We start from the raw sequence: 5,534 nt of genomic DNA on the forward strand, positions 1-5,534 counted from the left end.
ATTTGGGGCACACCTTTGTCCAAAAGTTTTAGATGACCAGCCAAGGCAGGCAAGTCTATCTCTCAAGCCAGAGAACCTTTTTTAATTTGGTAGAGAACAGTCAGTTTTCTTTTACTATAAGCAATACCGTAAAGCAACTCTTATTTTTTCTTACCTGTTTTACTGTGGAGTTTTTCAAAGTAGTTCTCAAACAGAGGAAGATGAGTCCTACTGGGCCAGACCAGTTCCTTGTCTGACAATGACCAGGACCTCACATACCTACAAAGAAGTTTGCAGAACAATTTCTGGGTGAGCTCAATACAGTGTTCTCAGTTCTGCTCTCCTTTAAAAGCTAATTACATAGCTATCATTGACTTCGCTGACAATTACATTAGTTTAGCATCAATATTTTTTCACAGATATTTTTCCTGTTATTCCATATTCCAGTGGAGTAACCTTGACTGATGGGAGAATGACCGCACTAATGGATTATTGTTTTAGTAGGCCAACTTTAATCTATTTTTGTATCTTGCTTTATCATCATCTGTAATTCTTCTCAATCCTATTAAAGCTACCTTGAGTTTCAGACACCCGCAACCAAAACACTAGATACGTTGTCCATATGCATTTATTTATAAATAAGCAGGCTTTAATGGCACAGCATTGCCTTTCAGCTTATTGTGTTGTAGCTGTGTACAGAGATGGGTCTTTGGATTGGGACCATGGTTTTGATGAGCTTATTTTCTGCGAATATTGTGCTGTTTTTTCTAGTGCTGATGCGATTTCAGCCATGAATGTCACGTCGCAAGTGCTGTAGCTGAGATGGCTCCAGGGCTTCTGGCTTATTTAATACTCTTTTGTGTAGACCAGTGTCTCAGGGAAATCAGTGTCATGAAGCACAATCGGCCCCAGCGAGGTCTGATGACTGGAAACCCATCGGTGCACACAGTATCCCCACCAGCAGGTGGTACCGTATTTTTACTTTTACGTTAAATGGGTGCTTGATGGAGAGGGAAGTAGAAGCAATTTATGTGCGTTGGTGTGTTAGATTCCCATATGCAGATGGAACTGGAAAGCACTGGACAGACTGCAAGCCTTCTGTGGACATGAGCACTATCAAGCACATGGTACAGCACCCCACAGCGTGCTAAAAGACTATGCCGAAGCCTTTTACCAGCATCTTCCAGGTCCAGACTAATTTTTGCATGACTGCTCTGAGCAGAGATCAGCACTTCTGAAATATCTGTGGGCACAACAAGTGCTGTGTCTGGCTGTGCCAGCAGTTATGTGTGTACCCTCAGCTGAACCTGCAGTGAGGCTATCCTTGGGCCACCCAGGCTGGGGTGGCTTGAGATGTTTCTTCACCTAACCTGTAACCTGCAAGGAACAGAGGGACTGGCCCACCAGAAGCCTCTCTGAAAAACCTAGAACTTCATTCAATAATATCACCAGGATAAAGAAAGTGTGGTGACCCTGCAGGAATGCCAGTAGCTCTGAACAGTCAGTCAGGATTTCTGTTTAGCGCATTTTATTTCAAACTGAAATAACATAGGAAATCTGGGATGGTTGTACAAAATAATGATGTTAAATGTTTACACATACAAAGGTAACTCAGCTGAGGTTAATTCTACTTAAAAGAAGATCATCAATGTATGTAAGCGTGGTAGAAAATGCACTGTAGTCAAAATAGGTTTGATGTATCTAGCCTTGCCTGTCTTTCATTCATTGTTGTAAAGTAGGAGTTAAGGTGGCACTATCTGGGTGTTTTTAAGGCAACATGTATAGGATTAATCTCTTCACAGCAAGTACAGCAACCTAATCCTATTGAACTGCAACCTAGAGGCACCATTTTTTGTCTTCGTTGAAATTAACCCCTTTACATGTTGCTTCTACAGGTCTACACTAAATCCCCAGCATCTGGAACAGGTGGAGTTCCCATGGTCAGAGCTCCACTGTCAAATCCAGCTCAGCAATGTTTGTGTGGCTGCTTGCCAGGACAGGTAAAAAACCTGCCTGTAGCTGCAGTATTGAACGGAGCTCGTGTTAGGACCCTGTCAGGCAGCAGAAACTACAGGCAGAGTAATGCAGAACAGGGAAGCAATGAGGGCAGGACTTCAAAATGCCGTAGGCAGGTTCACTAAATAGTCATTAAAAAAAAAAAAAAAAGAAAAAAAAGAAAAAGAAAGAAGATAGATCTTGCTTCATGTGCTTCATGTCTGCACTTGGACTAGCTTCACAGTGAACAGTTTTTCGTACTGTGCTGAAACCCGTTGTCATCGTCTTCGGTATTTATGATAATATAATTGAAGACTGCATAATAACACTGTCCTGGTTTTGGCTTGGACAGAGTTAATTTTCTCCTCAGTAGCTAGTACAGAGCTGTGTTTTGGATTTGTTATGAAAATAATGTTGACAACACAGTGATGTTTTAGTTGTTGCTAAGTAGGGCTTACTTGACATCAAGGACTTTTCAAGTTTCCCACACTCTGCCAGTGAGCAGGTGCACAGGAAGCCGGGAGGGAGCAGAGCCAGGACAGCTGACCCGAACCAGCCAAAGGGGTATTCCATACCATAGAACATTGTGCTCAGTATATAAAGCTGGGGGAAGAAGAAGGAAGGGGGACACACTCAGAGTGACGGCCTGTGTCTTCTCAAGTAACAGTTACACATGATGGAGCCCTGCCTTCCTGGAGATGGCAGAACACCTGCCTGTTCGTGGGAAATGGTGAATGAATTCCTTGTTTTGCTTTACTTATTAAACTGTCTTTATCTCAACCCCCGAGTTTTCTCACTTCTACTGCTCCAATTCTCTCCCCCATTCCACCGAGGGGGAGTGAGCAAGCAGCTGTATGGTGCTTAGTTTAACCACAACAAACAGATGTATGGAACTCAATGTATATGTGTATGAAGAAAAATTGCTCAACAAAATTAAAGAATTTATGACAAAGCCAAGAAGTCACACAAACTTTGTTTAATTAAGTCATTAATGGCCAACACAAAGGCAAGATGAGATTTATTAAGGCATAAAAATGCAGTTTCTAATGACTATTTTATTTATAAATGTAAAAGTATAAAGTTGGCTAGATGTTCAGTGCTTTCATTTTTATTGAAAACCAACAATTAAAGTCAGAGTTTGCTTAACAGTCAATTTCAGCAAATCTTTCATTCGTTGCATAAGTAACAGAATTTTAACATAACTTCTCTCTTGCGTTTTCCATACATTTAATGGAAAATCTTAGTTCAGTAACCCAGAAAGGTACAGCAGAGTTTTGTAACATCCTTACTTCTCTTGTGGAGAAATGGGAACTGCCACAAAATTGCTTTGACTTAGTACATGCAATTGTTACTTCATACACAAAAAGGCTGATCTGTGCTTAGCCATAGCTGGCACTGAAATAACTGGACCTGTGCTGATTTGCATTAGCTGATGATCCAGGCATTGATCTACATCAGTCATAGGTGCCATTTTTTCCTCTTTATGTCAGATGGTAAGATTGTATATCAAGACTATATTTTTTCCCATTTGACCTTTACATGTCATCCAAAATAATTAAAAATCTATCAATGTTGATAAATTACTTTTATGTTGTTTCTTTCTTCTTGGCATTGTCTCAAAGTTCTTTGAAGTGAGTTGAGTATGCAAAGTACTAATCATCAATACAACACCCTGTATGCACACATGAAGTGTAGCCACTCCCTTCTGTAACTATATTATAAATTGCATGTTCTTTACATCTGTCCATTCACTTGGATTGTTAGCTACAAGTTTTTTGTGACTTCATATTTTTTCTCAGAAAGAGTTTAATGGTGTGTTCGCAGCTTATGGCAGATTTTAAAACATGAAGCATGAGCTATATAAAGATTTTCAACCAAGAAACAAAGAAATGTATAGTCGCAAAAGACCCTTAAGAACATCCAGTCCACCACTAAACCATGTCCCTAAGCGCCACATCTACACATCTTGTAAACACCTCCAGGAATGGCGACCCAACCACATCCCTGGGCAGCCTGTTCCAGTGCTTGATAACCCTTTCAGTGAAGAATTTTTTTCCTAATATCCAATCTAAGCCTCCCTTTGTGCAATTTGAGGCCATTTCCTCTCATCCTTTTGCTCATTAACTGGGAAAAGAGATGACACCCACCTCACTACATCCTCCTTTCAGCTATTTGTAGAGTGTGATAAGGTCTCCCCTGAGCCTCATCCAGGCTAAACACCCCCAGTTCCCTCAGCTGCTCCTCATAAGACTTGTGACCCAGACCCTTCACCAGCTTTGTTGCCCTTCTCTGGACACACTACAGCACCTCAATGTCCTTCTTGTCATAAGGGACCCAAAACTGAACACGGTATTCAGTGTGCAGCCTCACCAGTGCTGAGCACAGGGGGATGATCACTGCCCTTGTCCTGCTGGCCGCACCATTTCTGATACAAGCCGGGGTGCTATTGGCCTTCCTGGCCACCTGGACATATCATATTCAGTTGGCTGTTGACAATCCGTATCTCAGATTAAATATTTTATTCATCAGTTGAAAAGTTTTTGATGTCCATAGCCTGCTAAAGGAGCTGGCCTACACAGAGGCAGATCTGCAGAAGTGTTGACTGCGCCGTTTCCCAGTATTCTGCTTTTGGGCACCGCACCGCAGTGTAGCACTGACCAGCAGGGCAGCAAGAGCTGTGCCAGGGGAAGAGGTGGTCTTTGACAGCTCACTCGCTCCCACCCTCTCCGCTGCTTCAGCAAGCCCTTGCAGATGTTACCACTTCCCTTCATCTCTGCAGTTCTGCCGAGTTGCTTGCAAAATTGACATTTCATGTGCTTCAGTCAAATTGCAGGAAGCTGGAAAAAAAATGACACATTTTGACAGAAACGCAGGTGTGAACACACAGAGCTGACAGATCTGAGGGGGCACAGAACCAAAATAGGAGTTGAGAGCAGACCGCAGACATGCATCAGTCCATATACGTGGTTTTATCCTCTGGGCATGCTTATGTTGTGCAAGAAGATGGAAGTTTGCTCCCAAATTTTCAGATTGTGCTTTAAGACTTTAATTTTCCAGTGTTAAATACTATTTAAAATCATTGCACTTCTGTAGCAGTAACCTGTGTTTTAGAAACGTTAAAACAGAGAAGTCAAACACTTTCTATAAAGTAGACTGCACTCAGTTCAGGCCACCTTCCATTTAAGTTCTTGTAACATAGACATTGTAATTATTGTAATGAAATTGTAATAATTGTAATTAAATGCACAAAAACAAATGCAATGCTCCTTTTCTCCTAACATAGCTTACATTAGAAAACAAATACAGAAATAAAAAATGAGACTAAGACATTGAAACTCTCAGTTTAACCCCAGAACTGCAGAGTCCAGGATGCCTAAGGCAGGGAAAACCGAGTTACCTTGCTGACACGGTCACTGTATTTCTCCAGTCTGCACAACAGCTAAAACTTTTCAAAACCAAAGACGAGTAATGTAGGTGCCATGCTGCAAAGCACGGTTACAGCTCTGCTCGCCTCAGCCAGCACGTCCCTGCAGTGCTCTGTGGAGCTGTGTTAAATTTCA

This window comes from Falco peregrinus, chromosome 2 (genome assembly GCF_023634155.1).
Source record: "Falco peregrinus isolate bFalPer1 chromosome 2, bFalPer1.pri, whole genome shotgun sequence".
NCBI classification, from domain to species: Eukaryota; Metazoa; Chordata; class Aves; order Falconiformes; family Falconidae; genus Falco; species Falco peregrinus.